This window comes from Ochotona princeps, chromosome 10 (assembly GCF_030435755.1).
Source record: "Ochotona princeps isolate mOchPri1 chromosome 10, mOchPri1.hap1, whole genome shotgun sequence".
Taxonomy (NCBI): Eukaryota; Metazoa; Chordata; class Mammalia; order Lagomorpha; family Ochotonidae; genus Ochotona; species Ochotona princeps.
Genome location: NC_080841.1, coordinates 39,214,999 through 39,228,438, shown reverse-complemented (window position 1 = coordinate 39,228,438; position 13,440 = coordinate 39,214,999).

The window sequence follows — 13,440 nt, the reverse complement described above, 5'->3', positions numbered from 1 at the left end:
TAAAATTATATCCTGTTATATCTTTTCTTAGAAAGGCAGCCACACACAAGTTACACCCATACTTCAAATGCTAACTTGATTTCATTTTGACACTATTTAGCACCATATATGCAGTGTGTCCTATACTTCTGAGAGCAGGAATGCCTTCTTAAGTTCCTGCTATTACCATATCCCCATTGTAAAGATGAGGAAACCAAGAGATTTGCTAAGGCTCCCACAGCTAAACTGATGTCTCTGTGACTGCAATGGGATACCTGAGGTATAAGTACATAGAGAAGATAACACTGTGAGACCATTAGCACCTGGGGAAATGGCATAACGGTTGCCCAAGACACTAAGACACAAGGGCATTCATGGAACAAAGAGTGTCTTGGAAAGCTTAGAGAAGAAGGGGAAGCCTGGATTTGGGCTTGAATTTTTAGACAAAAGATTCGTAACCAGCATTCTTTCTCACAAATTTCCTTTGGTGTTCCTGGTGGAAGAACTGGCCATATGAATCAATGAGCTGATGTGCTGTGACTCTGCTTATGCAATTAAAAGTATATGTAAGAAGTTTCTATAAACTTATAATATATATCTATGTTATATTTGAAGCTTAAAGAGAAATTGACTGGTGTAATGTCATATAAATCAATCATCTTTATTTTGTTGTCTAGGAAGCCTGTAGGCCTTGAACATCCTAGAATTTGATGAAGCTATTGGGAAACACTTCTCTCTGGGTTCCTCTTTGCCTCTGCACATCTTCCTTCCTGACCTGTATTCCAGACTATGGGTTCAAGAACATCAACCAACAGTTCTGGAAGTAGAGATAGTGTCTCCCTTCCTGCCCCCTACAGATGACTGAATTTTTGTAAGCTTAAGGGTCTTCTGCAACACGACCCACCACATTTGCAGATGTCTGTCTAGTTCAACCTACACTGCCCCCAAGAGGCTGGAAAGCAAGGAAAACTGACCAGCACAAATAGACCAGCACAAATAAACCAAGAGTAATGAAGTCCTGTATTTCTGTTCCATGTATCTCAGGCAATGTACAAGTGGCAGTTAGCTTGCAAGCAGGGTAAAATCTTAGATACTTCACAGTTCATGACAGAACTACAGGAAAAAAAAGTTTTATTTTCCTATGTAGGTAGGTCAAAAGTGTCCTCACCCTTATAAAAAATAAGACATCAATGCTGGCATCCACTGGATTATTCTTACACAGATCCACCTTTTTGCTTTTGCATAAAATAGTTCTTTTGGACAATAATTTCTATTGACTAATAGTTATACAATTATGATAAAAGCCAGAAGTCCCTAATCAGTGATCATTGTACTCATACACTACGTAAATACATTATATTCATCTTACTGTGTAATTATGCAGGATCCTGCTTTTTCTCAACAATAATAGTATTTTCAAGAGATAACCAAACTAATAAACTATATACTGCCCACAACGAATAATATTTGTAAGTAATGTGATCTTACTCATTATCTGGAATCCTGAAAAATTGATCTTATGGGAAGTCAAGACTAGAATGTTGTTACCAGAGGCTATGGAGAGTGAATGGAGTTAGGGATGGATCAACCCTAATTAACAGGTACTAACTTAGACAGGAGAAAGAAATACAGGTGTTCTGCTTCATAGCAGGTAACAGTAGATGACAATACTATACTACAGATTTTTAAATGGTAGAACAAAGGTTCTTGAATGTTTATACTAGAAGGAAATGATAAATGAGAAGACGTGTTTATGTTGAAGTGGATTCATCTTTCAACTCAGAGAAACCAAGAAAGACGAAATGACAGGGAGTAGAAACTCCCCTTATATTTAGCTAAAGACACTCAGGGACTAATGGAAAGCACTTCTCATTTCCATGTCAACAAAATGCTTGCCTTCTACAGCAAGGCTAGCAAACTATGGCTCATGAGCCCAATCTGGCGCACCTCCTGTGTTAGTAAAGACAGTTTTATTGCCTAGGAATCACCCATGGCTGTTTTTTTTTTTTCTTTTGCTGCAACAGCAGCATGGAGTGACTGCAACAGAGACTGTATGACCTTCAAAGCCTAAAATATTTACTACCTGGATCAATGTGGGGTCTAAAGGAAGACACACACACACACACGGAGAATAAGGGACAGGGCATGACATGAGGAAGGGAGGTCACTGGCATCCACACTCGCCTTCCCACATGCACACACACACACACACACACACAGGCCGACCCACCTCACTGGCATCCACACTTGCCTTCCCACATGCACACACACAACACACACACACACACACAGGCCGACCCACCTCACTGGCATCCACACTCGCCTTCCCACATGCACACACACAACACACACACACACAGGCCGACCCACCTCACTGGCATCCACACTCGCCTTCCCACATGCACACACACAACACACACACACACACAGGCCGACCCACCTCACTGGCATCCACACTCGCCTTCCCACATGCACACACACAACACACACACACACAGGCCGACCCACCTCACTGGCATCCACACTCGCCTTCCCACATGCACACACACACACACACACACACACAGGCCAACCCACCTCAGCCATAATTCATTTCACGCTCATGGCTGCTGTATGAGACTCCAGGAGTAGGGCCTCAGAAGCCAAACTAGGTTCAAATGTAAAACTGTGCCACATACTAGGTGAGTGATCTTAGTTAGGTTTTTGTACTTGTTAACTATGGATTACACAACAGGGCTAATGGAAGAGTTAAAACTGCATAAATATAGCATATAGCACATCGTATATAATTATTTGTTGCTATTTATCCCTACTTCCCACAATATTAACTTAGAAACCGGGAGATTAAGTAATTTTCTCTAGGTAACACAGTTAAAGAGAGGTAAAACTTTTTCTCATCTCTGATTCCAAAGCCTGGACTTTTTACCATTGTTGAATACTATTTCTCAATAATAAAGGTTTATTGAATTTATCAGTGAAATCACAATAAAAATTCCCTACCTTTTTCAACAAAGTTATTTTAAAAATAATTTTAATTTGTGGTTCATGATTTATTTATTGGCATGCGGTACAGTGTCTTGTCTTGCAAGAGATTACATCAGAACTTTAGTTGAAGTCATTATATTAAAGTACTTAAACACTTTGATGTTTATCTTCTCAAGTGAATGTTGATATATGATTTTTAAAGTAATCATATTCCTGGACATAAAACTATAAATCTAACAAAGGCTTCTGCTGATGATTATATAACATTCAAGTAATTTTTTTTTTTTTAAGATTTATTCATTTTATTACAGCCAGATATACACAGAGGAGGAGAGACAGAGAGGAAGATCTTCCATCCGATGTTTCACTCCCCAAGTGAGCCGCAACGGGCCGGTGTTGCGCCGATCCGAAGCAGGGAACCTGGAACCTCTTCCGGGTCTCCCACGCGGGTGCAGGGTCCCAATGCATTGGGCCGTCCTCAACTGCTTTCCCAGGCCACAAGCAGGGAGCTGGATGGGAAGTGGAGCTGCCGGGATTAGAACCGGCGCCCATATGGGATCCCGGGGCGTTCAAGGCGAGGACTTTAGCCGCTAGACCACGCCGCCGGCCCAACATTCAAGTAATTTTTAAATAAAGAGTAGCACTTTTAATTACTAAGCCCTAAGTAACTTTATTGTATTATTTTTAAAAATATTTTTTAAAAATTTATTTATTTTTACTGTAAAGGCAGATTTACAGAGAGAAGGAGGGACAAAGATGAAAATCTTCCATTCACTGGTTCACTCCCCAGGTGGCCACTACGGCCAGACCTTAGCCGATTCGAAGCCAGGAGCCAGGAGCTTCTTCTGGGTCTTCCACGTGGGCATCTTCTGGGTCTTCCATGTGGGCACAGTATCCCATCCTCCAATGTTTTCTCGGAAAGTGGCAGGAAGCTGGATGGGAAGTGGAGCAGCTGAGACATGAACCAGCACCCATATGTCATCCAGGGCTTGTAAGGGAAGGATCAGTCAATTGAATCATTGTGCCAGGCCTGACTCTATCATAGTCGCAAGAACATGCCAAAGGACATCTTCTATATAGTTTTGAGTCAGTTTAGCTTAACTCTGGTGTTCAGCTGAGTTTAGAAACAAACAATATGTGCACTACAGCTTCACTTTAAGAGGTTTCAAGGTTGCCTGGTCTTGCGACTCTCAGACTTTTGCCTCAGCCCTTCAGATTCCTGCCTTGGCAGGGGAGCACACACCAGGATGCTAACCTGCTGAGCAACAAGCTTCTTTCTCAGTGAAATGAAAAGGACCATGGCAGCATGATTTCATGTAGCAGTTTGAGTTTCAAGAAAAGTACTTTTCATGGACTGCCATTGCTGCCTCCTTTGCAGAGAATCAGCATCTGCTGTCCTGATGGAAGTTGCCCCAACCCTGAATCCTCCATGACAGAGGGCGTTGCCTGTAGTCTGACTGCCCTGACACCTCCTCCCCTTTCTTAAACTGTGTCATTAATGGCTACTTTTAAAGTCACCAACTGTCTTTAAAGACATTAACTGCAATGAAATGCTTTTATTTCTCAAAGTGAAAAATCTTGCTTTCGATTCAGAAAAAATTAGCAACCACTTTATACAAACTGTTTTGAAATCTCACAACCACAACAGGGTTTCCAGGGATGCTAACTTGAATTTCCTTGGTTCCAGACATTGTCTCTGCACTGCCTGAGTCCAGCTCTGACCCAATCACAGGTTATGGCACAGGGGCATGTAATTTCTGAGGGAGTTCTTAGCACCTTCCCTTGTACCAGTTCAGCCTGTGACCCAGAACCCCAGAGTGAGCTGCAGTGCCTTTGAGGGCCCCACTTAGCGCAGAGGGCCTGAGCAGCTGCGCAGGGTAGTGGAGCCATAGGCAAGGACTTGTCTTGGACATGCACTTGGATAACAGACCTAAGTCACAGACAGCTTAAATGTACAGTTGTCTCTGCCCATTTTTCAAGTGGACAGTAGTTTTCTTAATGATGTATGGGAGAGCTTTGCTTGTTAAGGCTAGTGAATGTTACATTCACTGCAATGTTTTTTTTTTTATTCCCAGTCCATAATTTTGGTTACAGTGTATTTTGTCAACAGGAACTTTAAAGGTTCATGAGGCTAAAAGTGTCATAAGTATGATTTATTTGCCATGTATAGAAAGGGTCTTTCCTTGTCAACCTTGTGGTTTCTTGCCATTTACTGAATAAGATTATCATTTTACTAGTAGAAAAAAAAAATCACCTTTTCCCCTATGCTAAATCCTGCTCATAAAAAACAAAAACAAACAAACAAACAAAATGGATGTGTGGAGGCTGGTATACTGCTGCAGTGAATTAAACCACCGCCTGAAACACTGGCATTCCATATTGAGTGCCAGTTCAAGTCTCCACTGCTCCACTTCTGATCAAGTTCCCTGTTAGTGCTACTGGGAAGGCAGTGGGAAACAGCCTGAGTGCTCAGGGTCCTGCCACTCATGGTGGAGATCTGGAAGGAGCTCCAGGCTCCTAGCTTCAGCCTAGCCCAGCCACAGCCAGTGTTGGCTATTTGGGGTACGGATCAGTGGATGGAAAAAAATCCTCCCTATGTCTCTATCCCTTTTTCTCTCTTTGAAACTTTGCCTTTCAAGTAAATGAGCCTGTTAAAAAATGAATCTGTTTTTGTAATCTTGTTTTCTACTTCTGTGTTTATGCCATACAAATATCATATGGCTTTTTAATACATATTCTGATGTGATAGAACCATTTCCTCTGAATTCTTCTCTTTCAAAATAGTCTTCATGTTCAAACATAGTCATTTTCTAGATAGTATAGGAAGCACAGAGCTCTTTCTATTACTGAGTTTCCCATCAACCAAGAGGCACAGTTTATTATATTCTAAATAAAATTTTGCAGTTTTCTCGCATATTTCTGGTTAAATTTATTTCTAGGTATCTTATAACTTGTTGATATTGCAAATGCTAATGCAAATTCTTTTCGTAATCAGGTTATTATTAAATGTTATAGGTCTATACTTTACACGTAAAACAGAATAGAGGATTTTGGCTAAGAGTGCCTTTTGCACTGTGCCTATTTCATCCTTACCTGGATTCTACTTGAGAGGCAATTACAAAGGACTGCGCCGTACATGCAAAAAAACAAAACAAACAAACAACAAACAGTCTTTGTCATGCATCAGATCTGAAAGGTGATGTCCACTGGGGTCCTCTGCTTAGGACTTTTTCCTAACTGCACTTTTCTATTAGGGCCACTGGCCTGAGAAGACAATTCTCAGAATTTAACAGAAGTTTGTGGAAGATGCTGTTTCCTGCATTACATCTTGCTATGTCTCTGAAGTTCCTAAAGTGATAACCCCTGGTCTCTGACCTCTTCAGAAGCTGCTCTGCGCTCTTTGCCAGCAGACCATCCCCGTAAATCACAGCATAGCTAACATTTCTCTCTGCAGCCACCATGAGAATTTAGGCTCGGATTTTCATCAGTCTTGAACACACGCATAGCATTTTCACAGAGGTATTTTGAATGCTAAGCTTATTCCTAGCCATGTGAAGCTTTTGTTTCTATACTTAGGTCTGATTGTCATTTCGTTTTATCTTGTTACAACATACATCTTTGTAATCCACTTTAAATACTGTCTGTATCAAAACAGATTTGAAAATGCTGAGATGGGTTTATATCATATAAGCCATGCTCCAATTTCACAAAATTGCATGATAAATACAGTTACCATATAATCTGAAAGCAAGAACTTTGTGTTGAAATAAAAAATCAAATTTTTAAAAATACAGATTGGTTCACAGACTTAACTTCTAAAATAAAACCAAGTCCAAATGCTTTGTAGATCAATAACTACAACTGCAAACTTTAGCCTTGAAGCCTGACAGGGAAAAAAATGCTCGATGTCTTGGCCATACTAGTTACAAAGTGTATTTACTCCCCATTTTGATAAACACAATCCCTTAGCAAAAATTTAATTCATTTTATTATTTAAAGTTTTCTAGAATATCAGACTTTTGATGTTCATATAAATTTAAGATAAATAAAAGCCAATCAGAATTTTTTATCAGAATTATTTTTAAGAAATTTGTTTTGTTTTTTGATGATGTTTCTATAGTTGAGGATGCACTCCCACACAGACCATCGATCAGGGTGAAAAGAGTCAAGGAATGGGGGAAAGTGGATGAGGCAATTGTTCCAATTTTTTTTCTTCTTGTTTCTGGGGGAAGGGAGTAGAAAAGGGCAGAAGGCCACTCCTAGCAGACCAGGGGATGCGGGATGGCCACTTGATGTCGTACTAGGATCCCCAATATGGAGCATGCTCCAAGGGTACTGCTTATGTGGTTTCAATAGTTCCGAGATGTTGTTACTTTCATTGTTTCAAAGTTGATGAAATCCTTCCAAGATCCATTGGCTGACACAGTCTACCTTAGAGACTCTCTGTCCAGATACTTGCTGTCAAAACTTGGCTGAGTTGTCCAATTTGTTCTGCCCTCCATCCTCTGCCATGGTACTAGACATCCTTTGTAGGCCTCAATGAGCTGTCAGTTACTCCATGTGCATCTGGGCATGCTGTCCACTTCACTGGCTTCAGTAACTAAGGAGGCCCAGTTCTGATACATGTACTCCATGCTCAGATCACAGATTCTGTGATTTTCCCCATGTTTGGAACTTTGAGTCCAGCAGTACGTTTGGAAAGGTTCCAAAAGAAACCACATCAGAGGTGACCCTAAAACTGACTCATGTGTGTGCCAGCCAGTGTAGGGTCCTGCTCAGTCTGTCACCCACATCAGCCTACAGACACATCGGTGGTTTCAGTTGCTGGGTCAGTTCTGACCTTAGCCCCATCTCATACGCAAAACAACGATGCTGTGGCCCAGCCTAACCCTGCCTACCATACAATCGGCTCTTATACATACCAGTGGGAACTGCAGCCTAGTCAGAGCAACTCCCAATAATCCCCACCAGGCCTGCCCCTAACACCAATTCCTGTGTGTGCCAATATGTACAGTAGACTGAGCCAGTCTATCCTACACATCCCATTTGGCTCTTGTACATACCAATCAGTGCTACAGCCTAGCTCAGCCCAATCAATCCCACTATCCAGCCCACATTTATGCCAGTGGATAGCATTGCCTGTGCAGCCAGTCCTGCCCCCAGCCCTGGTTCTCATATTCACTGGTGAGAGCTGCAGCCCATCAGAGGGGTGCTCACACTTCCCCTACTAGTCCCATTCCCAGTCCTGTATCTTCCACTTTCCAGGTGGTTATGTGATCTAGCCTGACAGGACTTGCCTCCAGTCCCAACACTTGCTAGCTGAGGCTGTGTCAAAATCCAACCAGCCTGCACTTACTCTGGCTCACGCATGTACCAGTGAATATGGTCACTTAGCCCAGCTTGGCTCTTCCCCTAACCCAGACTACATGCAGGCCAATGGGTTTTGTAGCCCTGCACAGCCTGGTCCACCCCAAGTCCCAGCTCTTATGCTCACAGCAGGAGCACTGGTCCAGCAGGAGAGCCCTCGCTACCCCCTACTGGGTTCGTGTTCCTGCCCAACCTTGGGTCTTACATGTGCTGGTGGGTGCTTAGGCCCAGTCTGGCATGTCTCACCTCACCTCTGCATCCACTGGCAGGTACTGCAACCTGGTTTTGTCCAGCCTGCCCCCACTTCCAGCTCATGTTGGCAGGTGCTACAGCCTAGCCCAGCCAGCCAGCCCCCAGTTCTAGCCCTAATGTGAACTGGCTGGTGTTCTGGGCCAACACAGCCTGCCCTGCAGCCTGTCCTGGCTCTCATATCTGCCATTGGTGCTATGAAGTTGCCCAGCATGGCCTGCTCTCAGACTTGAGCCACACATATGCTGGAAGATACTGTAACCTGGCCTTGTCTGTGCTGCTCCCAGCCTCAGTTCTTGTCCTCACCAGCAGGGTCTGATCCTGATAAGATAGTTCCTCAAGCTCCTCTACCAGGTCACTCCCAGTTGCAGATCTCACACACATGGGTGGGTGCAAGCCCACTTCCTGTTATGACATTCACTAGCAGGCACAGTGGCCTTTCCTGACCAGCCCACACCCACTACAGACAGCTACAGCCCAGCCCTGCCGGACTCATCCCCAGACCTGGCTCTCATAAAGTTCAGCCAGTGCCAATACCTAGCCCAGCCTGTCCTCCACATGTTGTGGGCTAAGGAGTTGATCAGTGCTAGTTGAGATGGGCAGGAATAGGAACTGGGCTTGTAGCTAAAAACACCTAGACTAATTGGACTCATCTGTATCCAATACCCTGCTGAATTAGGATGTGGCAGAGGGGGGAAGAGTATATAAGGAGAGGTGAAGGAGCAACAAAGAGAGACTTCGCAGAGACTTCTACCATCACTGGTCTCCTGTCAGTGCTTCATCCCCAGATCCTCTCTCTGCTCACATTACCGGCTCTGCTGGCCAGAGCATCCACATATTCTGGTTCTTGTGAGCACTAATGGTTGTCAGAGGCTAGCCCAGCTTGGTATAACCCAGACCCACTCCACACCCATGCTGAGGGATGCTACAGCCATGTCTAGCCCAGTTCATTGTGCCCAATCTTGTCCTCACATACATTGGTGCAAACTGCAGCCTAGCTGGTGTCCCCTTAGCTCCCCTACCAGGTCTGGTCCCAGCCACAGATTTTGTGCATACTGGTGCTTTTTCTGACCCATCCCAGAGTAGCCCATTGTCCATCTTGACCTTTGCCAGTAGATGCTGCAGCCCACCCTAGCAGGGCCAGCTCTTACTTGTGGGTGCTATAGTGTAGCCATGCCCAGCCTGCCCCCATCCCTAGCTTTCATGTAAACCAGTAGATTTGACAGCCTAGTCTAGCACTGCCCTCACTCCAATCAGGCTACTGCGTTTCCCAGTATGCTACAATTTTACCCAGCCCTGTCTGGTTTGCCACCCCAAGCTAACCCACACACCTGCCAACAAGTGGAGCAACCTTGTCCAGTCCTATCTCATATGTTCAACCAGTGGGAGCTACTGCCCACCAGAGGAGTTCCCCAAGTTCTCCCACCAGGTCCACTCCCGGACCCAGATCTCATGTGTGCCAGTGAGTGCTAGACTCTTACCCAACATCCACCTGCTTCCCCATTTCAGTCTTTGTGTTTGCAGGTGGATGTTGTGGCCCAGCTGCCCTACACTGAATTTTTGGATCCATCTGTAGGTGATACAGGATGGACTAGCTCAGCCTGTTCTCAATTCCAGTTCCAATGAGTATCAGTGAATTCTGTGGGCATGCCTAGTTTAACCCATCACTGCCCCAGTTCTTGAGCAAACTAGAGGTTTGCAATCCCCAGAGCTCTGTCCCCAGACCTAGCTGTCGCAAACTGGTTAGTACCATGGCCCAGCATAACATGACCCATCTGCTGTCCTGAGACTCACTGGCAGCCACTGTAATCTAGTCCTGCCAGTCCTGCTCCACATCCCTAACTTTCATGTGCACTGGCGAATAGCAGTCGATACAAACTAACCCAGTTCAGTTCTCCCATGTGGGCAGGTGAATTGGTTTGACCCTGAAAGGTCTTCCTGTTTCCTTCCTCCAAACCACCTGACCTTAGTCCTTCTGTTTACCTTAAGTACAGTAGCTTGGTAGGTATAAATCTCCCAGAAGTCTTTCCTCATTGGTGCCATTCTTCCTCAGCAGTCCCCTCTCCCACACGTCCCGATATCTCCTTTCCCCAGCAATTCACAACCCCCTCACCCATAAGCACGCAGGTCACCAAGCCTGGTCTTCCAGTGATGTGGCGCTGGCCTAGAGCCCTGCCCATCTGCCTAGGTCCCATGCTCAGTAGCACAGGTCCCCAGACCCCACCTGCCAGCATGCCAGTGTTTGTCCCTCACATATTTTTTTTTTAAATAAAACATGCAACTATGCTGGCACTTTGGTATAGTTAACACAAAGTTGGCATTAACCAGAACCAGAATGCCTGCCAGCTGTTAGTTTCTTTTTCCCAGTAATGCTAACACTTGCCTAAGTATAAGGCAACCTAGGCAGTTGCTTACAGATGAGGACAGGATTGCTTTTGGCTAAAGGTATATTTCTAAGCTAGCACAGACAAGACAAAGATTTTACAAAAATATTGTTTAGAAAGATTCTTCATGTTATAAAGTATATTAAGCAGTCTTCTTTATGTTAAGTTGTAAATATTTGGAATCAAACTTTTTAGAAAGGTATTTGTGGTACAGTACTAGAATAGAGTTATAAATATTTTAACCATCCAAATCTTAATGAGAGTGAAATGGGTTACTGAAGACCTTAAAATTCCAGTGGTGTATTTAACCAAGAGCTTCTGAAACATTTGGGGCTTGAAGAGTGACTGTTACACAAACACAGTACTGTCCAGTGGGCAGCTGCTGAAGACTTCAACAAATGAACCCCAAATGAGAGAGGTGCTCCTTAGGAAATGAGGGGCTCCATCGATTTCAGCAATAAGAAGCTTTATGTGAGCAATAGTGGACATTAGATGAGCTAATGAGACTTCACCCTTTCCCAAACCCTGAGATTTGAATCAAAAACCAGGTTTTGTCAGTCCAAATGTCCTCATTTGCACACTTTGGTAAAACCTTTATTTAAAAAGATGAAATCCATTAATGAACTTCTTAGAAAGTGGATATGGTAAATTTTTTAATTTAAACTTCTTTCTGTCAAGGGTTGTTTGGATATTTAAAACATCCTCTCTGAGCCCTACACACTCATTAACTTAAAAACTAGCCAACTATAGATTTATTGAAGTTTGAGTCCCACCTGTGGTTGCCTCAGCAGGGCCAGACCTAGTGATTTCTCAGCTGGATGTTCCCCACCCCAGGAAAGAATCTATCAATATTGAATACTTCTTAACTACATCAGCCTGCCTGGCTGGAACCTGAGGCCAGCCGCGTACACCTCAGGTGTGAGCCAGCTTCCAATCACTCCTTTCCAGGATTCCTTCATCAGTCAGCAGCCTCATTTCAGTACAAGCTTGGCCACAGTCCCCTCTAACTAAAAAGCAGCAAGGTCAATTTCATCAGCTGGAACCCATGGGTGTGAAAATAAAAGAAAAACCAAATGTGATGAGAGACCGCGGTAGAAAAAAATCCTTCTTTGTAAAACCCATCTTGACCGAAGGGGAAATATACAAGTCCTAAAAAGGAACGTGGAGATGGGAAGCTGGAAAATGTGGAATGCTGTGATGGAAGACAGTCACATGTGATGAGTTCCTTTGTCCCTCACGATTCCGTAGACTCAATATCCCTTTGTAGGTCCTGCCGGGAAGTGACAATTTTCAGGCAGTTACATGGGGCTGTGTCCACACAAGATTGACGAGGTAGTTGCAGAAAAGCTATTCCATGGGCTCTCGGCACTAGTGTGACAATCAATCTTTCCATATTTCTATGCTGTGCTTCAGCTGTGATGCACAGTGGGGCTGAAAGGCAGCGTCAAATTGGTGGGAACCTATTTCCAGGCAATTTATTCTGGGGGATTGAGGATAGATGCTGTGGAGCAGGAGAGGCAGAATTGTGGATCGTCCTTCGGAGTGTTGGCTGCCACCTCTTCAGGGCTTGCTCATTTCTGGGAAGGTATTTCTTCCATCTGTCCTTTAACGAGTACCTTTTTAAAGGGTGTTTTTAAAAACATCTTTAAGATAATCTGGAAACTTCTCAGCCACATCATAGTGAATAAAAACTCTGGCTCAGACTCCACAGGATTAAATATCAGCTGAGTCTCAAATCTTACTAACCACTCACCACAAGCAAGTGACTTGCCATTACTGAGCTTTCGTTTCTCCATCTGTGTAGTGAGAAAAATGTCCTTATTCCAGGGCGGGGTGATGGAGAAGAAGTGATAAAGGCTAAGTCCTTAAGAGTGAATATGCAATAAACACTGCCTAACAGCGAAGGCAAGAACTGTGCTGCTTAAAAAATATACTGGGCCCGGCACAATAGCGTAGTGGTTAAAGTCCTCGTCTTGCATGTGCCGGGATCCCATATGGTCGCCAGTTCTAATCTCGGTGGCCCTGCTTCCCATCCAGCTCCCTGCTTGTGGCCTGGGAAAGCAGTCGAGGATGGCCCAAAGCCTTGGAACTCCGACCCCGCATGGGAGACCCAGAAGAGCTCCTGGCTCCTGGCTCTGGATCGGCGCAACACCGGCCGTTGCAGTCACTTGGCGAGTGAACCATTGGTCGAAAGATCTTCCTCTCTGTCTCTCCTCCTCTCTGTATATCTGACTTTCCAATAACAATAAATAAATCTTTTTAAAAATGAAAAAAAGAAAGAAAAATATATTAACTTATAAAGTGCTCTGAAATAACTGCAAAGGTAGTGTTGGGTACACCAAGAAGATTAAGACATGGAGATTTATATATACATAGATATAGATATAGATATAGACATAGATATAGATATAGACATAGATATAGATATAGATATACACACAGATATAGATATAGATATAAAGACAAAGCCAAAAAT